The sequence below is a fragment of the Hevea brasiliensis genome, chromosome 12 (genome assembly GCF_030052815.1).
Source record: "Hevea brasiliensis isolate MT/VB/25A 57/8 chromosome 12, ASM3005281v1, whole genome shotgun sequence".
Lineage (NCBI taxonomy): Eukaryota > Viridiplantae > Streptophyta > Magnoliopsida > Malpighiales > Euphorbiaceae > Hevea > Hevea brasiliensis.
Window position 1 is genome coordinate 32,478,498 of NC_079504.1, and position 25,235 is coordinate 32,503,732.

The window sequence follows — 25,235 nt, forward strand, 5'->3', positions numbered from 1 at the left end:
TAAATTCTGAACCTTTAGTCTCTCTCTGTTAGATTTATGATTCGACATCTTAGTGAGATTTGAAGAGACCTTTTCCTAATTTGAGTAGGAGAAATATTCCTCAATAGGATGGAGGATTATTTTCTAGATAGAGTAAAACTCTTATTTTAGACTTATTCCTAAAATGAGTGGAACTCCTAATTAGATTAGGATTGAAGAAATTAATACTATAAATAGAGAAGTGGTGGAAAAGTTATTTGGCTTTGCCCATAGAGAGAGGTTTTGCCCATGGAGAGTGGCTTTGCCTATGGAAAGAGTGGCTTTGCCGATTGTTGAGGATTTGGCTTTGCCTATTTATGAGGGGCTCTTGCCCATTGCAATCCCGTGGAGGGATAAAGGCTTCAGCCTAAGATGGAGAAAGGGCATAGAATTGAAGAGGAAGGAATTTTTGTCAATTGGTGAAAGGGCTATTGCCCATGTAGTTAAAGGCACTCTTTGTGGTGTAATAGTTATAGTAGTATATATATTGAGTTATGTCTAGAGGAAACTATGAGGACTGACTAATATATTTACAATGAGTAGTTTGATGTAAAGGTTCTCTTAGGTATAATTGGGTTGATGGGTAGTATAGTTTGAGCTTGTAATAATGATTATTTTATGAATAGTTAATGATGGCATGCCTATGGATGTAACCCTATATAGAGAGGGTGAACCACATAAATATTGTATTTTATGTATTTGCTCTATTTTTTTATATTTTACATGCTTCTGTGGTGCACAACTAGTATCAGAGTATGGGATGATCTTAGTGAGTTTGATTGAAGGTATAGCTGCTGTGACATGTAGAAAGTCACACATGCAACAATGGTGATGGTGGAGAGTTAAAGTTAAGGTGGAGCTCTTGATGTAAAATAAAAAAAATTGATGATGTGAATATTTTTTTGAAGAAATAAGCAAGTTACATTCATGGTAGATTGAAGAGATTGATGATTTGAAGGTTCAAGCTCAAGCATGAAGATTTGATGATTGAATGCACCCAAAAACATTGAGGTATGCAATGGTTGATGAATTTTGAGTCAAGGTGAAGATTATTAGATTTATGACCCAAAATCTTGAGTGGAATAAATATTTCTTAATATGATGGATGATTATTTCCCAGATAGAATAAAACTCTTATTTTAGTGCTATTCTTAAATTGAGTGGGACTTCTAATTAAATTAGGATTGAAAAAATTAACACTATAAATAGGAGAATGGTGGAAAGGTTATTTGGCTTTGCCTGTTGATGAAGGACTCTTGCCCATTACAGTCCCATGGAGGGAAAAAGGCTTCAGCATAAGGTGGAGAAAGGGTATAGAATTCAAGAGAAAGAAATTCTTGTTCATTGGTGAAATGGCTCTTACTCATATAGTTGAAGACACCCTTTGTGGTGTAGCAATTGTAGTAGTAAATATATTGAGTTATGTCTAGAAAAGACTGAGATAACTAATATATTTTTATGAGTAATTTGATGTAAGAGTTCTCTTGGGTGTAATTGAGCTGATTGATAGTACAGTTTGAGCTTGTAATGATAATTATTTTGTGAATAATGAATGATGACATGCCCATGAATGTAGCTCTATGCAGAGAGGGTGAACCACGTAAATATTATGTTTTGTGTATTTGCTCTATTTCTTTGTAGCTTATACGCTTTCGTGGTGCACAACACACACACACACACACTCTCTCTCTCTCTCTCTCTCTCTCACATACACACACAACTTTGAAACTTTAAATGGCTAAGATTCAAGTTTAATGCTAATTTATTCAATCATTATTATTGCTCTCTCTATACATCCCTCCCTCTTCCTCTTTGAACCTTGAACCATCAAATTGTCAAGGTTCAAGTCTAACAACTTATATTGTTACTCTCTCTCTCTCTCTCTCTCTCTCTCTCTCTAAATTTTTAATCTTTAAAAGGATAAGATTCAAATTTAACAATGAGTCATTAAACCATTACTCCCCCCCCTCTCTCTCTCTCTCTCTCTCTCTCTCTCTAAACTTTGAAACTTTAAAAGGTTAAGGTTCAAGTTTAACATTAAGGTATCTAACTGTTAATAACTCTCTCTCTCTCTCTTTGTCTCCCCTTCTTTTCCAATAAATTTTTTTGAAGGATTAAGGTTCAAGTTTAACACTAAGCTATCCAACCATTACTATTACTCTCTCTCTCTCTCTCTCTCTCTCTCTCTCTCTCTCTCTCTCTCTCTCTCTCTCATCCATCCTTCCCTCTTTATCTCTAAACTTTGAAACTTCAAAAGGCTATGGTTCAAGTTTAACACTAAGGTATCTAACTATTACTATCTCTCTCTCTCTCTCTCTCTCTCTCTCTCTCTCTCTCTCTCTCTCTCTTCCCTTCTTTTCCTATAAACTCTGAACTTTTAAAAGATTAAGGTTCAAGTTTAACACTAAGCTATCCAATCATTACTATTATTCTCTCTCTCTAACCATTACTATTATTCTCCCTCTCTCTCTCTCTCTAAACTTTAAATCTTTAAAAGGTTAACCTTTTTTTTGGAATTAAAATTATTACATTATACTTTACACTACAATAAAAGTGTGACTTTTGTGCATAATTTTAAATACAATAATGCAAAGATGAAAGAAGTCCTTCCTCATATGATTTTTGTTCATGACTTTCCATTTCCTTCTTTTAGAGTGTGAGATTTTCAATTTGTTGATGAGAACTGCAATTCCACATTATTAGAAGATAAGTCGTGCAATTGCAAAGAAAGATCATTTCTCCGCTCACAACATTGAAAAGAAGAGAGTGAAGAAATTGTTAAAGTATATAGACAAAGTTAGTGTGGCTACAAATTTTTTAAAGTTAGGTCAGCATATTTCTTACATGGTTATTATATATTGCTGCTCACTTTGTGGACTTGAATTGAAATTTGCAAAAGCGTATTTTGAACTTCTGTGATGTTCCGCCACCTTAGACAAAGCCGTTATTTGCATTGTTTTTAAAACCGATTTGGTCATCAGAGGATTAAGCATCAAATAAATATCAATTATATATATAAATCAACGATCTCTTAATAATAATAATAATAATAATAATAATAATTATTATTATTATTATTATTATTAGTTTAATATATTTTTATAAATAATCATCAAAATAAAAAGCTAAACTAATTTTATTATGTCAAAATATTTTCTAAATAATTGTTTATAATTGGAATTTTAAATTTCAAATAATGATATTTAATAATAAAAGAAAAATATTTAAAATAAAATTTTTATATTAATAAAAAATAAATTTCAATACATTAAAATTTTATAATACAATAAATAGATAAAAAATTTATATACCTTTTAATATATATAAAAGATGATAAAATAGAAAATGATAAAATAATTCAAGTTAATAACATAATAAATTATTTACAACACATGTTACTAAATTCATAGGTTGATTCATGGGTTGGACGCCCAGTGGAAGCAGCAAGGTGATTTTATTATTTTTTTCAAAGCTTGAGTCCTGAATATTCGGGTTTGATCGACCAGTCCAATTTTAAAAATTATGGTTATTTGTAATGTACTGCAGAAATGGGCCTTCTATAGCGAAACTTATTGCTTATAAGAACAGTCTTACATTTAACCTCGTTTGTTTCGTTAAAAATATGTTTTTAAAAAATATTTTTTTTATTTTTTTAGTATTTAAGATATTAAAAAATTAAGTTAAGGAAAAAATATTTTTCTGATAAAAAAAATTAAATCATTTTTTTAAAAAAAATTATTTTTTATAATTGATGATCTTATTAAAATGTGAAAACACTTATATATATATAATATAAATACATATCATTAGTTTAATATTGTAACTAAATAATAAAAAATATTTTCATGAAAAATATTTATTAATAATAATAGTAATAATAATCAAATTAATAATAATTAATCAAATCTTAAAACCAAGGTTAATAATATTACAATAATATATTTATTAATTGATTTAGTATTAATATTTAAAATTAATCATTTCAATTGAAATTGGACTATTAAATAATTTTACAAAAAAAGTTTAGAAATAACATTAAAAATATATAAATAAAAATTTTACAAAAATTATAAATTAGTTAGATAACAATAAAATAATATTTAGATATTATATAAAAATATAAAATTATATTACAAGTTTTTTTTTTTTTTTTTTTTTTTAAAAAAAATAAAATAAATAAATTTTATTTATTATATATATAATATATATTTTTTTTTTTTTTTTTTCAAACCAAAATATTAAATAATATTTTAAAAGTTAAGAGAGATAATATTTCATGGTCCACTCCCTCAATATCTAAATATTAATATAAATATTTATGTTACTGAATAATATAAAAAAATATTTTAAATCAAAACACTATCAGGCAAGTAGCATATAATATTTAATTAGTATCAAAACATTGTAATTGGGAGACTAGCGTTTAGAATTAATCCAAAATTTGCTTTCTTGGACAGACTATCAATGTAGGGCTTTCACCCTTATTTTTTTTTTTTCCACATAGAATAAATAAAAGGTTTGGAGGGCGAATTATAATATATATATATATATATATATAAAGAAAAATAATATAAAATATGAATTTATAAAAATATTTTACGATTCTAAAATAATTATAAAAAAATCCCTATAATAAATATAAGTATTAATTAATTATAGTTGTCATTATTGAGAAATAAAAAAAAATCAATTCTCATTAAAATATGATACCAAATACTTGAATAAAATTCATAGATGCAAAAGCTTATATATATATATATATATATATATATATATATATATATATATATATATATATATATATATATATATATATATATATATATAAACCATAAATAGCTAGACTATATAGTGTAATAGCATAAGATTAAAAAAATAATAATCATTAAAATTAAAAAGAACAAAAAATGGATATTAATAAAATAACAAAATAAATATATCTATCAAAAATAAATGTATATTTAAGTTGATCAATTCAAAATTTGCATGAAAGTTAAGGGATTAGCTTTGTCTACTTGAGCAATTCATGAAAGTTAAGGGATTAAAGTTGCATGAAAGTTGATCAATTCAAAAAATGGATATAAATAAAATATATTTTTGAATTTAAATGAAACAAAGGAGAGAGCTAAATAAGATGATTGATAAAAAAAAAAAATTATATTATACCCATAAAAAGAGAGTAAAAAACACAAATTGAAATAATCCATTTGATCGGGATTATATAACAAAAAATATTAGATTCACTTATATTTAATTAAAATTTTAATTTGTAAATATAAAAATTTAAATAATTAATTTTTAATTTAACTTTTATACTCATTTAATAAAATCGAGGCAATTTTGATACTTTAATTTAAATTATAATAAACAAGTTATAAATTATTTGAACCAATAGAAAATTTGAGATGGCCAATTAATAAAAAAATCAAATTGGCCATCTGTTGATAATCTTGCTATGCTTTTAGTCCCTATTTTCTGTTGTGATCGATAAGAAGATCATGGACTCTACTGAGGATGTCTAGGATAGGGGAATTTCTGCTCCTCTGTTGATAATCTTGCTATGCTTTTAGTCCCTATTTTCTGTTGTGATCGAAATCAGGTTTTATTTAGAGATGTTGGTTTGGCTGCTTTTCATTCTGTTTGGTATCGCAAATTTGGAGGGGAGGTCTCTAAGTTTCCTCGGTCCAGCAGATGTTGGAGGAGTTCTATCATTAGTGGTGTATTTAATATCTTAATTAGAGGCAGAGATTTCGATGTTGTTGGTTCAGTTCATCGCTTTCCGTGCAAGTTATGTTGGTAGAGTTTGTCCCTTGTTTAGCAAAGCTCTTTTCTTTGTATTGTTTGCTTTTGGACAATCAGCATATGATTTAATCGTGTGGATGGTTTTCTCTGTTTGAGTTTTGCCAGTGGGGTCTCCATAGAAAAGCATGGTTGTTTAGTTTTGGTTGCACTGTAGATGTTCGATGATATGCCTTTCTGCAGCTTCAAGAACTTGGTTCTCCATAGCCTTTGGGATGTTTGTTTTGGAGATACTTCTAGCGATTTTTTATACTGCTATCTTTTGGTGTTTTCTTGCTTAAGTTTCTGCTGTTTCATGTTGTCCACATATTCCCCTTTTGATTTGCCAGTTATTTTGGACTTTTAGCTGGATGTATTTGTGCAAGTCTATCTTTTGTTTTCTGTTGTATGTTTGCAGGCTGGCCACGGTCCAATTCTAACTGTGAACCAGACCGAGATTGGCCTGGGTCAAACCTAGGAATGGACCGAGTCAATGGTTTTGGTTCTTGAACCGGACCTAGACCATGGGAGGGCAGGACGCTTATGGTTCCCCTCCCGTGAACCAAAACTGAAATCAGCCGGTTCGGAATGGCGGTTTGATCCGATTTCGGTTTGATTTAAAATTTTTTAAATTTTATTTTTTCATATTTTTTTCTAGATTATACAGATTATTTTAAGCATTTTTAATTCTTAAGCCATTCTCAAATAAAGCTGCACATTAATTTATGAGTTTTTAAATTTAATTAGCGTATTTTACATTTTTAGGTTCACTTTAAAAATTTTGAAGTTCTATCTTTTTTAACATTTTCCCTAAATTATGTATATGATTGTGAGAATTTTTAATTCTTGGACCATTCTCAAATAAAGTACACAATAATTTTTATGAATTGTCTAAGTTAAATAGCATATTTAGATTTTTAGGTTCAATTTGAAATTTTTAAAATTCTATTTATTTTAATATTTTTCTACATTGTAGTGTATTTAATTTTTGGACAATTAGGTACACAATAATTTCTATGAAGTTTTTAAATTAATTAGCATATTTTAGATTTTTAATTTTGTTAAAGTTTAATGAATTCAAAAATATATTATTGTTTGCTTAAGGTGTAGAAATACCTAAAAGCAACTTCTTTTTAATTGGTGAATTTTTATAAATTTATTATTATTATTATTATTAAGAAAATAATTTATATAAGAATGAGTTTTTTTTTTTTTTTTTTTAAGAAAATGAGTTTATTATTCGGTAAAATGCTATATTGATGCATCCTTATTATGTAATATATGTTGGTGTGGAAATTGAAATTTTGTTAGATTTTTAAATTATTTATGAAAAATTATTTGTATTTTAAATTAAATGAAATTGAGGAATGAGATGGAAGAATATTAAAACTAAATGAGGGAAATATTTTTTCTGTTGATTTAAAATGGATAGTTTAAGAATATTGTTGGAATATAATTGATGTGAATTGAGATATGAAAGATTTGTTAAATTTTTTGTAAATAAAATTATTTTATGGATCATGATTTGGAGTCATTAATGATGGTCGGTTTAATCACCATTAAAAGTCCGAATGTAACATTATTTAATTGAAAATGAATGTTAATTTTTTATTTGCAATTTTATTAAATTTAAAATTTTCAAAAATATTGATTTAAAATTCACATTGAACCAGAACTAAAATCGCCTCGAACCGAACTAAACTGTGGCTTAACCAAAACTGTTACTGTAAAAAATCAGAAATGGAACCGCTTTAAAATCGGACTAAAACGAGTCCAGAATCATAATTGAACTAAAACCGATTCAAACCATCTAAATCTAGGCCAGTTCTATTTCAAGCCTCCAAGGGTCAAGGAATTGACGATTCTGACCCAAAACCAACCCTTGCCCAGATCTACTGTTGGTTCACATTTGTCATCTTCTAATAAAATCTTGTTTTACTTATAAAAGAAAAAAATTTGGTTGATTAGGAAGGTTTAATAAATAATCTCCTAATAAAAACATTAGTGTTCTACTAATAATTAATATTCCTATTATTTTTTTGTAAATTTAAAAAAATGAGGAAACACTATTTTTATCTTGATTTTCCCTTCCATGATAACCCTTATATGGTAAAATATTGATTATTTCATCTAAAATTTTTTGAGAAGCATAAATTGTTGCTAATGTATTTTACTTTTATGGCGTTCTAAACTGATAATAATAATGCTAAATGCAGTCATTTAATTAACAAGAGAAGGGTGGACAACAAGTGATTGGAATAATAGTGTCCGCTCTTCAGAATGAAGCAACTTTATTAGTAGGTATCAATGATGAGCTTGATGAAATCAGGAGAGAACTAGAAAGCATGAAATCTTTTCTTCATGATGCTGAGAGAAAGCAAGATATGTCAGAAGGAGTAAAGACATGGGTTGCAGCTGTGAGGGACACTGCACACCAAATTGAAGACCTCATTGATGAGTTCACGTATTACATGTATCGGCAACAGTGTTTCACAATCCTCCATCGAATTTTTCTCACTCCAAAAACTCTTTGTGAGAAGCATCGGATTGCCTCCAAGCTGCAACAGATCAATAAAACCATCAAAGGCATGGATGAGAGGAGAAAGAGATATGGCATTGATCGTATAGAAGGTTCCAGTGACCATTATTTGCCATTGTACCAAAGGGATTCAGCACTTTTTACGGAAGAAGATGATGTTGTAGGGTTTGAAGAAGAAAGTTGGTTGTTGAAAACATTATTAATGGGTAAAGAAAAAGATCAAACTCTTATTTCAGTGGTTGGAATGGGGGGATCTGGTAAGACAACGCTAGTTGCCAAGGCCTACAAGGATGAAACTGTGAAGTCCTCTTTTGATTGCTATGCATGGATTACTGTCTCTCAAACATACATGAGAGATGATTTACTCAAAAGCTTAATCAAAGAATTCCACCAGTCAAGGAAGGAACGGGTTCTTGATGATTTGGGCACAAAGGGCTTCAAAGACCTCGTAGAGATTCTTATTGGGTACTTGAAGCAGAAAAAATACCTAGTTGTCTTGGATGATGTGTGGGATATAAATTTATGGGAGGCAATAAAGGTATCGCTTCCAAATAATGAGCTTGGAAGTCGGATCATGCTTACAACTCAAAAAGAAGATGTGGGATCTTATTTTTCTGGTGTTAAAAGTCACATTCTCACTATTGAACCGCTGAAGAAGGAAGAATCTTGAGATCTCTTTTGCATGAAAGCATTCTCAAATTATCCTGATAAATCTTGTCCAAGAGATCTCGAACCTTTGGCAACAGAACTGGTGGGAAAATGCGAAGGCCTACCTCTTGCAGTTGTGGCTTTGGGTGGTCTCATGTCATCCAAAAAGTCAGTAACAGAGTGGAGTAGTGTTTGTGAGAATTTGAGCTGGCAACTAAACAATAATGAAAGGCTGGAAGTAGTCAAGAGCATTTTGTTAATTAGTTTCAATGACCTTCCATCCCCACTTAAGCATTGTTTCTTACATTGTTGCCTTTTCCCAGAAGACTATAAAATTCAACGAAAAAAGCTCATCGGACTATGGATAGCGGAAGGATTTGTTCAGCAAATTGACAGGACTAGACCCATAGAAGTGGCAGAAAGCTATCTCATGGAACTCATACTTCGGAGCATGCTTCAAGTTGTCCGGCGAAATGAATTTGGGAGACCAAAACATTGCAAGATGCACGATCTTTTGCGTGAGATTGGTCTATCGATATCAGAGAGAGAGAAGTTTGGTGTTGTATATGATGGAAAAGCAGAGATTGACAAATGCAAATCTCATCAAGTTCGCCGCTTGTCTATTCAAACAACTAAAGGGGACCTTCAATCATATAGCAATATGACACGACTTCGTTCACTGTTTGTGTTTGTGATAAGTTGTGTCTTTCTCAAATACATTGCTATCAAAATTCAAATTATTGAGGGCTTTGGATTTGGAAAATGCCGCAATTGATATATTGCCAGAAGGGCTAGGGACTCTATTCAACTTAAGGTACTTGAACTTGAGAGGGACTCCAATGGCAAAGCTTCCAAAATCTATCGGAAAACTTCGAAACCTTGAGGCCTTAGACATATCTGAAACAAATATAAAGGAACTTCCGAGTGAAGTAGTTGAGTTGCAGAACTTGCGCTCTCTAGCTATGTATAATGAATATTATGGAAACTAAAGAAATTTTGAAATTGCCAGGGGGATGAAAGTACCATTTGAAATTAGCAAATTGAAGAAATTGCAAGTTGTGTTTGACATTGAAGCCAAAGGCGACATAATAAGGCAACTTGGGAGTATGACCCGACTAAGCAGAATGGACATTACAAATTTGAAAGAAGCGGATGAACGGGACCTGCGCTCATCAATCCAGAACTTGAAACAACTACACTGTTAACAGTGAAAAATGAAGCCGAGCTCCTTCGAGTGGATGCTGATATCCCAAAATATGTCCAAGAGGAGTGGTGAATTGGACTAAAATAATTTTTTGGTTCTTGCTCAAAACTTTTGAAAATTATAGCTTAGTTCAATCTAGTTTTTTACTGTGAAATGTGTGTGTGATACTGTTCAAATAATTAGTTGATACAAAGTTGGTTTAAAAACATTCAGTATATTGATCTGATAAAATATATTAGCACTCAGCAAAAATGACAGTAATCTGAATAAAATTTTAGCACAGCAAGCAGAACAGTAAACAGTAAATATATTAGTTGACAGCAGATATAGTAGTAAGCATATTATATTAGATCTTAGTAGATTTATCAGTAAACAAATTATCTCAGTTTGCAGCAGAGTTAACACTCTACTAATTCTCAATTCAGCAAAAATGATTCAACCAGAAAATAAAAGTGCATAAATTTAAAGAGTAAAGGTTTAGAGAATTGAACACTTACTTTTTATAATGGTTCGGCATAACTAGCCTACATCCACTCTCTCAAAGATCTACTTTGAGTCTTCGCTATTCTTCTCTTTTAAAGGCAAGAGACAAAAGGTCCTTTACAAATCTTCACACCAAAGCTTTTACAAGTAGCTTTACACTTCTATTTAGTATTATCCCGAATACTTTTCACAATCAAGCTTTAATATGTACTTGAATGACCTCTTATAAATGCTAAGAAGGTATCTAAAACTCAATCTCACTCAATACAACAGAATCTATAAAGAAGAGATGAATAGGTATGCCAATGATGAGCAATAAAAAAATTTGAGCACTTTGAATGAAAGTTTTAATGATATTAAAAGGTTAGGAACAATAGAGAAACTTTCATTAAGTGTAAAATGGCCAAGGGTAAGTGTATTTATAGTTTTAGATCGTTTCTGACCGTTTGAGAACTCATTTGAATATTACAATTTTAAATTTCAAGAAAATAGCCGTTATTTTGTCATTTTCTATGATGTTGTGCAGAATTGAGTCAGTTAGCAAACCAGTTAGTATACCAGAAATAGTAGCAAACTAGTTAGCATACCGGAAAAGCTTTTCTGCATAACTTTGAAAACTTTAGAAACTTTACACCAAGTTATAATAAAATACTTTTAGGCCATTAATAATTCAAAAAAGTTTTGAAAACTTAGGATGAAAATTTGAGGGATTAAAAATAAGTATCATTGGCTTCTACTCCTCAAATCTTTCCACAAGCAATCCTAAAAGTTCAAACTAACTCTATACTACTTGTACCTTCAAATTTGATCTTCAATGCAGCTTTGGAAGGTAACATTTTCTTTCTTTATCTTCTTTGATTCGTCTTGTGTTGTCTTAGAATATCATCATTTCTTTAAAATATAAGTTCATTATCAATTCCGTGAATCTTTTTCTTTATTCTTAAGGAAGCACAACACTTAAAACAATGTTAGTTTGATTCTAGTTAAGTTTTGTTATCATTAAAATTTATGCTCCTTTGAGCTCATGGGGTCAACAGATGCATTGGAAACACCCCCAACCCAACTTCAGAAGCTGTTTTTAATAGGGAAACTGGAAAGGGTGCCGCATTGGCTTGGGTCGCTTGAATACCAAACATTTTTGTGGTTGCATTGGTCTAGATTAAAGGAAGATCCACTCCCTCGCATTGCAGCACTGCCCAATTTGGGACGGCTTGATCTAACAAATTCCTTCATCGGAGAAAATCTATGTTTCTGCAGTGGCTTTGCTAAGCTTAAAACTTTATATTTGTGGAATTTCCCTCAACTGACAGCAATAACCATAGAGAAGGTGGTTATGCTATATATCCATGAGTTGTACATCGATTCCTGCTTGGCGTTAAATGCAGTGCCCCAAGGTAATGAATTCTTAACCAATCTTCAAACTCTAATAGTGAACCCAGGTTCTTCAAGTCTAATAGGCCGTTTAAAAGATGTGGAAAGCAATGATCTTTCAAAGTTGCAGCACATCCCAAACATCAAGATTTTTGAGCATAGAGGTGAGCTTCTACAATCATCACAAACACATATACACAAAATTCTAATAAAGAAAGTTTGTCGTCCTTATTTTAACAATTTGCAATAAAATTTATTTCTACCAAACAAATTGCTTTGCCACTTGCTCTTGCAGTTTGAAATTACATAAATTGGTTGCCTTCAAAGAAAATTAGCTTCAGCTTGACACTGTACTGAAGGATTCCATGCCAATAAATTCCGCCCAGTGCTCAGAAAGAATGAGTATATATACATTTACATTCATGAATATTTCTGTTATAATAAAATTAAATAAAGCATCGTATAATAATTAGTATATATGTAATTGGTGATCTTGGGTGTGAATTACGCATATAATTCTTTGCTTGGCTGGACAATATTAGCATTGTACTATCAATTATCAAAGTTTGCTTCCCAATATAATGTTCTAGTAATTGTGATTCTTTCTCTTTTCTTTTAAAATTAATTAGTTATCAAATTCTAGTAATTTTTTTTGAAACTTGCGATTCTTTCATTTTTGTAAGATTAATTTTTAATTTTCGGTTGGAATTGTTTTATTTAGCTGGGAATTTGGATGAACTAGTCCAGCTATAATGTGGATAAGGGAGATCTAACTCAAGCAAGGTGTGTCGTGAAATTTAATCACGGCGTACGTAAAATAAAATTACAAATGCATATCAATTTGCCATATTAGATATAATAAACTAAAAAAATTAAGTGAAATTTAATTTTAAAATGTTAATAAATTTTTCAAACAGAAAACGTATTCCAGAACAAATGTTGCTACCAAATTTGAGAGATTTCATTCTCAGGCAAGGAAAAATAAACGAAAGTCATGAGGACAATGATGACTGCAAAGAAATTGAACAAGCCAAACTTAATGTGGCTCATTTAATAAAGGAGCTGAGCTTGAGTTATTCGGTTCATTAAGGCTTATGAACTGGCTTGTTTACAGGCTCACGAGTTGGGTCATGACTATGTTAGTGAATTCATAAGTTGACTTGTTTACAATTTCATTTATATGAATGATGATTATATTTTACAATATTGAAAAATATTTATTTTATTTATAATTATTTTAAAAAATAATATATTTATGGTTACTATTTTAAATTTTGATATAATTAAGATATAAAATATAGTTATTTGTAATTTAAATTTAATTTTTTATAAGTTAATTTATTATTTATATGATAAATAAAGTTGAAATATAAGATGATAATTTTCTTTTTTAATTTTCACTATATTTTTGTACTATAAGAATATATTTACATCATTTTGTTTATAAAAACATGAATAAAAGATTTGACCATAAATATTTAGCCATAAAAATTTAATTAGAATCATTTTATCCGTAGTGAGTTATTAAATAAATCAAAACTGCATAGTTTTGATGGTGGAGGATTTTGAAACTTAGAACCTTTAATCTTTTTCACTCTCACTCTCTTTCCCTCCCTCCCCCTCTACCTTTATTTATTTATTTATTTTTTAAACTTTGAACCGTCAAAATGTCAAAGTTCAAATTTAACCCTAAACTACATCTCTCTCTCTAAACTTTAAACCTTTGTAACGTAAATAATATTTTTTTAATAAAATTATTATATTAAATTTTACAATATGATAAAAGTGGATATTTGTGCAAAATTTTAAACATGCTCATAAAAAGATAAGAGAAGTCCTTGCGCATGTGATTATTGTTCATGAGTTGCATTTCTTTTTTAGAGTATGAGATTTTCAATTTGTTGATGGGAACTGCAACTCCACGTTATCAGAAGATTAGTTGTGCAATTGCAAAGAAATATTGTTTCTCCCTTTATGATTAAGAAGGAGAGAGTGAAGAAATTGTTAAAGGATACTGACAAAGTTAGTGTGACTACAAATTTGTGGAAGTCAGGTTAGTTTATTAATATTTCATAAATAGTTATTACTACTCTGTGGACTTGAACTAAAATTTGCAAAAGCGTACTTTGAAGTTATGTGATATTCCACCACCTCATATGGGAGTCATTATTTGCATTGATTTAAAACCAATCCAGTCATTGAATATCTAATTTTAATATGTAAATTTTTTTTCTAAAAAATAATTTATAATTGGAATTTTAACTTTTAAAAGATAATAATCAATAATAAAAGAAATATTTAAAATAAAAATTTTATATTAATGAAAAATAAAATTTAAAATATTAAAATTTTATAGTACAATAAATAGATAAAAATTTATGTAGATTAAAGATGTTAAAATAGAGAAATAATAAAATAATTCAAGCTAATAATTATATAATATATTATTTAGAACATTTGTTACTAAATGCGTAGGTCGATTCATGGGTTCGACACCCATTGGAATGCCAAAGGCTTTTTTTCTTTTCTTTTTTTTTTTTTTTCTAATGGGGTGCAAAAATCGTTCTCAAACCAGATTGAATCAGTTAGTAGTCTGAGTCTTAATTAATCCGGTTTAATCGTGTAGCGCCCTCACCATAGGTAGTCCGTACATTTTACTGTTTTGACGACTAATGTCTGTTCGGACAGTTAAAATGTCTGGAACTACACCTAGACTATAGTAAGGAGGCATAAATTGAAGAAATAAATGTTAAGAAAATATAGAAAAAATGTAGAGAAAAAGAAATAAATTAAAGTTTAGAGAATTTATAAATTGGTACAAAAATAATAAAAATAACCCAATATGCACTACTAAGGGCATTTTGGTCATTTCACCCCCAAAGGTGAATTTTGACCTAAATGTCAAAATAAAAAAAAATTTAGAGAATAAAATAATTAACATTAATTAAAATTTATGAAATAGATTAGGAAAATGAGAAGAGAAAAGAAAAGAAAAAGCTTAGGAAAATTCAAAAAAAAAATTATAAATAGGCACTAGAGGACAAACTCCCACCCACTTCCATCTTCTTCCTTCATTTCTTCTCTCTCTCTTTCCCTCATTTCCTCCATTGTTGTGGATAGGGGTGTGCAGTTTTCGGTTTAAAACGAAAAACTGAACCGAACCGATTAATTCGGTTCAATTAGTTCGGTTTTAAAATTTAATCGGTTCGGTTCGGTTTATAATTTTAATAATTTCGGTTAATCGGTTCGGTTCGGTTATTTTCATAAAAAAATCAAAAAAACCGAACCGAACCGAAATTATTAATATATATAGGAAATAAAAAAAATCGAATCAAATTGAATCGAACCGAATCAAACCGAACCGAAATCAAAGAAAACCGAACCGAACCTAAAGATTTTTGAGTTTTGATTTCTAATTTTTTTTGTTTTTATGTTTTTATTATTTAGATTTAATGTTAAAAATATGAATTTTATAAATTTCGGTTTGATCGGTTCAAAACCGAACCGAACCGAAATTTATTGGTTCGATTCGGTTCGATTTTTAAATTTTTCGATTTTTGATTTTCGGTTTTATCGGTTCGGTTCGGTTCGGAACCGAACCGATCGTTTGCACACCCCTAGTTGCCAAGCTTCCAAGCTTGATTTCCCAAGCTTCTACCCATCAAAACCTTTAACACCCTTCACAAAAAATACTCCCCACTCCATAAGGAAGCCATAGATACCCATAAGAAGCAAGAAAGTTGAGGTTTGGGAAGCTCAAGTAAGGTTAGTGCATTAATCCCTCTTCTTTATTAAACATGAAAAGCCTGTTTAGCTAAGCATAAATACCATTAAAACAAAAAGAAAATCTAGAGGAAAGAACCCTTGAATTTTTGGCAGCCATGGAACTTGAAGTTTATTGTTTTTAAGTGATGAAAAATGGTTCCATGAGAATGTGTAATGAGTTGAAATGTTTGGGTGTTTGATTGTGTAGTGTTTGTGTAAATTTAAAACTTTGAAAACTAGGGTTTGCGTAAATGTTGAGGACTTTGTGTAAAATGTTGAAATTGACATATTGAGTTGAGATTGTTGCTTATAGAAGTGTACTGCATGCAAATTGAAGTAAGGAAGTTGGAGGAATTGAGATATCGAGAATGTTCAATTTTCTGCAGGTTTGGACTCAATGAGTCAAGTGGGTTTATTGACCCATAACTAAAAATGTGTGACTCCAATTGGTATGAGGCCAATTGGAGGTGAAATTAGACTCAACATAGCCCATTTTCTATGAAGAAACCATGCCCAAATTCTGTCCAAAACTTGACCTAAATACTGCCCAAATTCGGATTACCCTGCACCAAACCCAGAAAATGACCAAATGAACAGTACGTGTTCATTTGGTCATAACTCTCTCTATACTGGTCCAATGACCTAAAATTTCATCAATGGAAAGCTTAGACATAGGGCTACACGTTTTTCAAATTGTCAGCACAAGTTGGATCACTAAAACTGCCAACCCAGAAAATGACCAAATGATTACTTGTTCATTTGGTCATAACTCTCTCTATACTGGTCCAAATGACCTAAAATTTCATCAATGGAAAGCTTAGACATAGGGCTACACTTTTCATGAAGACCACTTGACCCAGTTTTGCCTTTAACTAATTTAAATTGTTAGCACAAGTTGGGTCACTAAAACTGCCAACCCAGAAAATGACCAAATGAACAGTACGTGTTCATTTGGTCATAACTCTCTCTATACTGGTCCAAATGACCTAAAATTTCATCAATGGAAAGCTTAGACATAGGGATACACTTTTCATGAAGACCATTTGACCTAGTTTGCCTTTAACCAAATCAAATTGTTAGCACAAATTTAGTCACTAAAACTGCCAACCCAGAAATTGTCCAAAATACTGTTCCTTTGGTATTTTGACCATAACTTGAGTTTTATAACCCCAAATTCAGTGATTCAAAAATGAAATTCAAGTTTAAACATAGAGGAGCAATTGTTATGAAGGAAGTGTGACTAAATAGACATCCTAACCTAGTCAAATTCCTAGATAAATATAACACATCAACATGAACCTAAAAAAAGGGTCATGGGAAAAATGCTATATATGATAATTAAAATACTCATAAGGATAATTAAATATTAAAAATGATATGAATATGTAAATTGGGACTAATGTCCTATTAATATGAAATTAATGGTGCCAATGAACAGTACTAGAAAATAGTAACAGTGAATAGTACTAAATTAATTAAAAATGTTTAATTGCCCATAGTATACCTAGACTTATTTATTTAGTTTGGATAAATTGGTATACCAATTAGGGACTATAGATAGCAGTACTGCCTACCGAGAAAATCATGAACTGACAATATATGTCTGGTATGATTGTTCTATAGGCTATATGCCTACTTATTGGCCATTGTGCCTACTTTATTTCTGGCTTTACAAGCCTGACAGGGGGTCTCGTGCCCGACAGCTGGCCTCGTGTCTGATAGACGTATACTGGATAGACATATGGCTGTCTAGCCAGTATACACCTGTGCATCCAGCTTTTATAATTTGTTATAGGTTTCTTGGGCATTGAAAATGATTAATTAAGATTGAACATACAATAAGTAAACAGAAAAGATCCTGATAAATTAAATTATTCCCAAACTGAAATAAAAATGTAAAAGACACAGAAATTATGAATTTACCATTATTATTTAAATTATTAAATTATTATTATTATAAATTATGCACCACTAAGTGTTATGCTTAGCGTGTTGATTTTCCATCGCTAGGTAATCGAGATCGGGCCTCAGCAGCAAAGAAGAGCGTGAGTAGTGCTCACACAGACCGATCGATCTGCGGTGTTTACTAGTCACCTCTACAGTTGTATTTTGGTAGGGCCCATGTATAGACTAGTATTTTGGTTTATTATGTTTAGTCATGATGTAATTACTAGTTTATGATGTATTTCTTTTTGGACTTGAAATTAAACTTGAGATTGAAATGAAAACTTGTAATTTATTATCTATGAATTTCCATATGAATGCAATAGATGATACTTCATTTTGAGATCTCATAAATAGTTGTGAATGATATGATAAAAGAAAATATGATATGGAAATATGTGAGATGACTATGAATATGTTAACAGGTGATAGTGGAACCCGCCAGATGCTAATAAAACAGGGGAGGCTCTGTTCGGGTCTCCACAGAAATAAGTCATAAAAAAAAAATTCTACACATAGAATACATATTTTAAATGACATCAAAAGCTTACAATAGACATGATAAAACAAAATAGGGTGCTTCGGCACTGAATGTGGCACTTCTTACTCGGCTATACAATAGACGGGTAAGGGGCGTCACATTTGGTGGTATCAGAGCAGAGGTTTAGGCGGTCCTAGACCTAGATAGATAGAAAGAAATAGTTGCATCACATGCATGGGCCTTTAGATAGAGTCGAGGTGACATTAATGCAGATCTGTTCTTTGTCTGTTTTATAGGATCGATGGCGTCTGATTCGTCAGAGCATGGGTCTCCAAAACCGATAGAGGAAGAGGTAGAGAGTCACGCACCTGCACCTGCATCTAGTCAGGGGCGCAGTAGCAGTAGAGCAGAACCATCGTTGGGTACTTTAGTAAGGACGCAGCAGGCCTTCCTAGAGCAAATGACTCAATTGCTCCGTCAGGTCACCGAAGCTATGCCACCACCTCCCCAGCCAGTATATAGGACCCCAGTAGAGAGACTTAGAAATGATGAGCAGTTCAGGAGGGACAGGCAGAGCAAGAGAGGGTCTGGACCTAGTCAGTCCAGCACAGCTGCTATAGAGAGCAAGAGACCCAGGGGGCATCAGGGTCAAATTCAGAGCAGAGAATAGAGATAGAGGTTCTGATTTGCCCCAAGGAGAGGAGGTCAGACGGTTGTATGAGTTGGCAATTTTGTGGGTCTTGTAGCACGAAGATCAACCCCGATGCCAATTTGTACACACTATGGGAAGAACCATAGAGGAAAGTGTAGATTTCTAACAGGTGGATGTTTCATATGTGGGTCCATAGAGCATTTTTTGAGAGATTGCCCACGGAGGAGTGCTCCCATAGCTCCACCACAGACTCAGAGGTTTGCCCTGACAGTACAGAGGGGTAGAAGATCGATGAGACCAGAGATAGCTGGTACATCACAAAGAGCTTCTGAGACTATAGAACAACTCGAGGTTGAAGTAGCACCCCGCGTGTACGATATGGCTCGAGAGGAGTCAGACCTGGTAGATGTTGTCAGAGGTACATTTTCTAATTATAACACCTTTAAATATGTATTGATAGACCCTAATTATGTTCATCCCTATATATACAATGTACCTCTTGTTAAAAGAGGATACCGAGAGATGGGTTAGAAGATGACATGCTTGTCACCAACCCTTTGAACCATAAGGTTATGGTAGATTATCAATTGAAAAGGATCATATCAAAGATAATATATGGAAATGAGAAGGAGGCTATATATGAGATGAAAGAAGATGAGTACAGAACTAGTTGAGGATAAAAAAAGAAAAAAGAGCTAGTATATTGGGATATACCGTGGTAACTATGCAACAATCTTGATGTTTTGTGTTGTAAGCTACAGATTACAGTACTGACTTGGGACTATTGTGTAAAGCTACGTATTTCCAATAATAAATCGAGATAAGGATAGATTGTAGAACTAGGATTAATAAGATAGACTAAAGAAAAAGTAAAGTATTATAACACAAAAAGGAGAAAAGACAAGGAGATAGTGGTCCCTCGATTATTTACACTGTGTAAATTTCGAGGACGAAATTTTATTTAGAGGGGAAGAATTGTAACGCCCTCACCATAGGTAGTCCGTACATTTTACTGTTCCGACGACTAATGTCTGTTCGGACAGTTAAAATATCTGGAACTACACCTAGACTATAGTGAGGAGGTATAAATTGAAGAAATAAATGTTAAGAAAATATAGGAAAAATGTAGAGAAAAAAAATAAATTAAAGTTTAGAGAATTTATAAATTGGTACAAAAATAATAAAAATAACCCAATATGCACTACTAATGGCATTTTGATCATTTCACCCTCAAAGGTGAATTTTGACCTAAATGTCAAAATAAAAAAAAATTAGAGAATAAAATAATTTAAATTAATTAAAATTTATGAAATAGATTAGGAAAATGAGAAGAGAAAAGAAAAGAAAAGAAAAGAAAAGAAAAGAAAAAGCTTAGGAAAATTCAAAAAAAAATTATAAATAGGCACTAGAAGACAAACTCTAACCCACTTCCATCTTCTTCCTCCATTTCTTCTCTCTCTTTCCCTCATTTCCTCCATTGTTATCAAGCTTCCAAGCTTGATTTCCCAAGCTTTTACCCATCAAAACCTTTAACGCCCTTCACAAAAAATACTCCCCACTCCATAAGGAAGCCATAGATACCCATAAGAAGCAAGAAAGTTGAGATTTGGAAAGCTCAAGTAAGGTTAGTGCACTAATCCCTCTTCTTCTCTTTATTAAACATGAAAAGCATGTTTAGCTAAGCATAAATACCATTAAAACAAAAAAAAAATCTAGAGGAAAGTACCCTTGAATTTTTGTCAGCCATGGAACTTGAAGTTTATTGCTTTTAAGTGATGAAAAATGGTTCCATGAGAATGTGTAATGAGTTGAAATGTTTGGGTGTTTAATTGTGTAGTGTTTGTGTAAATTTGAAACTTTGAAAACTAGGGTTTGTGTAAATGTTGAGGACTTTTTGTAAAATGTTGAAATTGACCTATTGAGTTGAGATTGTTGCTTATAGAAGTGTATTGCATGCAAATTGAAGTAAGGAAGTTGGAGGAATTGAGATATCGGGAGTGTTTAATTTTCTGCAGGTTTGGACTCAATGAGTCTAGTGGGTTTATTAACCCATAACTGAAAATGTGTGACTCTAATTGGTATGAGGCCAATTGGAGGTGAAATTAGACTCAACATAGCCCATTTTCTATGAAGAAACCATGCCCAAATTCTGTCCAAAACTTGACCTAAATACTGCCCAAATTTAGATTACCCTGCACCAAACCCAGAAAATGACCAAATGAACAGTATGTGTTCATTTGGTCATAACTCTCTCTATACTAGTCCAAATGACCTAAAATTTCATCAATGGAAAGCTTAGACATAGGGCTACATTTTTCATGAGGACCACTTGACCCAGTTTTGTCTTTAACTAATTCAAATTGTCAGCACAATTTGGGTCACTAAAACTGCCAACCCAGAAAATGACCAAATGATTACTTGTTCATTTGGTCATAACTCTCTCTATACTGGTCCAAATGACCTAAAATTTCATCAATGGAAAGCTTAGACATAGGGATATACTTTTCATGAAGACCACTTGACCTAGTTTTGCCTTTAACCAAATCAAATTGTTAGCACAAGTTTAGTCACTAAAACTGCCAACCCAGAAATTGTCCAAAATACTGTTCTTTTGGTATTTTGACCATAACTTGAGTTTTATAACCCCAAATTCAGTGATTCAAAAATGAAATTCAAGTTTAAACATAGATGAGCAATTGTTATGAAGGAAGTGTGACTAAATAGATATCCTAACCTAGTCAAATTCCTAGATAAATATAACACATCAACATGAACCTAAAAAAAGGTTCATGGAAAAAATGTTATATATGATAGTTAAAATACTCATAAGGATAATTAAATATTAAAAATGATATGAATATGTAAATTGGGACTAATGTCCTATTAATATGAAATTAATGGCACCAATGAACAGTACTAGAAAATAGTAACGGTGAATAGTGCTAAATTAATTAAAAATGTTTAATTGTCCATAGTATACCTAGACTTATTTATTTAGTTTGGATAAATTGGTATACCAATTAGGGACTACAGATAGCAGTACTGCCTACTGAGAAAATCATGAACTGACAATATATGTCTGGTATGATTGTTCTATAGACTATATGCTTACTTACTGGCCATTGTACCTACTTTATTTCTGGCTTTACAAACCTGACAGGGGGTCTCGTGCCCGACAGCTGGCCTCATGCCTGACAGACGTATACTTTATAGACATAGGGCTGTCTAACCAGTATACACCCGTACATCCAGCTTTTATAATTTGTTATAGGTTTCTTGGGCATTGAAAATGATTAATTAAGATTGAATAGACAATAAGTAAACAGAAAAGATCCTGATAAATTAAATTGTTTCCAAAGTGAAATAAAAATGTAAAAGACACATAAATTATGAATTTATCATTATTATTTAAATTATTAAATTATTGTTATTATAAATTATGCACCACTAAGCGTTATGCTTAGCGCGTTGGTTTTCCATCGCGTAGGTTCTGGAAATCAGTTCCAGCAACCACAATAGTAGCAGTAGTAGTGCTCACACAGAGACCGATTAGATCTGCCAGTGTTTACTAGTCACCTCTACAGTTGTATTTTGGTAGGGCCCATGTATAGACTAGTATTTTGGTTCATTATGTTTAGTCATGATGTAATTACTAGTTTATGATGTATTTCATTTTGGACTTGAAATTAAACTTGAGATTGAAATGAAAACTTGTAATTTATTATCTATGAATTTCCATATGAATACAATAGATGATACTTCATTTTGAGATCTCATAAATAGTTGTGAATGATATGATAAAAGAGAATATGATATGAAAATATGTGAGATGACTATAAATATGTTAACAGGTGATAGTGGAACCCGCCAGATGCTAATAAAACAGGGGAGGCTCTATTCGGGTCTCCACAGAAATAAGTCATAAAAAAAAAAAATTCTACACATAGAATACATGTTTTAAATGACATCTAAAGTTTACAATAGACATGATAAAACAAAATAGGGTGCTCCGGCACCGAATGTGGCACTTATTGCTCGGTTATACAATAGACGGGTAAGGGGCGTCACAAATCGGCTAGTCCAATTTTAAAAATTAGGCCTAATAATACTAAAATATTTTTTCACTTTTACGATTTAATCCGATCGTTTTAATTTTGACACAAAAATATAAATCTTTGAAGATTGAAAAAGTTTTATCCAATTATGAAATCAAATTTCGAAAAAGTTAATGCGACATGCCATATAGTATTTTTTATTATTAAATAGTAGAGTCTACATGCCATATATTTCTTCATGTGGTATTAAATTATTATTTCAAGTTCGGTATTTTCTGTTCTCGAGACAACCCTTTAGGCAAAGCATCCTTGTCTTAAAATGTGATTTGATGAAGATATACGATTTTAAAGTTTTATAATATAATTTTAAACTGTTTAAGTGTTTCAGGATTTTACAAATTATTATTGGTTCTATATATTGATATAAAGCCAACTGAAAAATTGGGAATTCTAACATGAAGCAGAGGACTTGTTCAAAGTCAAATGGTTGGCCAAGATTATAACCAAACCTCTAATCTGAAACTCAAATTCAGAAACAAATTATTATACAGAAACTTAGTGGAAAGGTTTGAGTTACTACATCAACAGGAGTGATCAAAACTAAAAGATACTGAATAGCTTTAACAAAACAACCAATTTAAATTTGGCAAGGCTCACAGCAGATTTAAAAAAAAACGAGTAAAAAAGTGAAGATCAACATGAGAAACAACATGATCTGAATTCTTCCCTTTACTTTAACATTAACAGCAAATAAGCAATGTGAAAGCATTTATATATATGCGTTTCTAAAGTAGGAGTTGGACTCAATAAAAAGAGATCAAAGTTTACCAACATTTCAAAATAACAGTTATTAATCTTTCCTTTTTTGCATTTTATCATTTTATCATTTAAGAAAATTAATAAATTTTTCAAAAAGAAAATAATTAGTTGTTCAGCAATGTAATATATACAGTTTTAATATCATTTGTTTTAACGTTATTTTTTTTAGTATCAAATTAAATTTTAATAGTATTTATTTTATTATTTTTAACTCCTATAAGCTTTTAGAACAAAATTTGGAATACCATCATTTGTCTTAAAAGATTAAATTAAAATTTACATTTGTTTAGCTTAATATCAAAATTCCTAAATTTTTATTTTTTTAATTTTATTTGATTTTTTATGAGAATTTTATAATTTGTTAATTTGTTATTTTAAGGGTAATGTTTCTATTAATTCTATCATAAATTAAGAAATAAATCATTTTTTTTAGTGGCGACTACTGGTTTAATTATATTAAAAAAAGCCACCTGACATGATACTTAAGATAGGGCATACTCTTTTTAAATTTAATTTTAAATTTCATTAAAATTTATTTAAATTAAAAAAAATTAAATTATTGTGTCAAAATAGAAATTATTGGATTAATTCACATGAAGAGAAAAGATTTAGATTTTGTGTGTGTGTGTGTGTGATTAGTCTACTAGAAATTTATGTTCTTGGATTGCATGGCTACTTGGAAAGGGACTCAGGGGTAAATTCAATCACATCTTCAAGATCTTTATGACGGGCAATGATTTGGTTTCTGCATTTCTTGAAATCTTCTTGATGATGATGAATGCAGATTAATTAGCCTTCCTCCTGTCTGCTTTGCTGATACTGCTGAGGATATCATTAATGGAGTTATCCCTTGCGTGGTTTGTGACGCCCCTTACCCGTCTACCGTATAGCCGAACAAGAAGTGTCACATTCGGTGCCGAAGCACCCTATCTTGTTTTATCATATCTATTGTAAACTTTTGATGTCATTTAAAACATGTATTCTATGTGTAGAAATTTTTTTTTTTTTTTTTTATATATCTTATTTCTGGAGACCTTGATGAGCCTCCCTTATTTTATTAGCATCCATGGATTCCACTAATCACTGTTAACATGTCCATATTCATTTTACACATTTCCATATCATATTCTCATGTATCATATCATTTACAATTATTTATGAGATCTCAAAATGAAGTATTATCTATTGCATTCATATAGAAATTCATAGATAATAAATTACAAGTTTTCATTTCAATCTCAAAGTTTAATTACAAGTCCAAAATGAAATAAATCATAAACTAGTAATTACATCATGACTAAACATAATGAACCAAAATACTAGTCTATACATGGGCCCTACAAAAATACAAATGACCGGTGAGGTGACTCGACAATGGCGATCCGATCAAAGCTCCGCTGCACCATCGTGTCACGCCGCTGTCATTGGACCGATCTCCAAAGACTCACGCGATGGAAAACCAACGCGCTAAGCATAAC

General features: G+C 31.1%; 1 pseudogene; it reads left to right on the top strand.

The window, feature by feature from the left end:
* The first annotated feature begins 286 nt into the window (after positions 1-286).
* LOC110656136 (disease resistance protein RPM1-like) lies at positions 287-12,643 on the top strand (annotated as a pseudogene).
* The last annotated feature ends 12,592 nt before the right edge of the window (positions 12,644-25,235 follow it).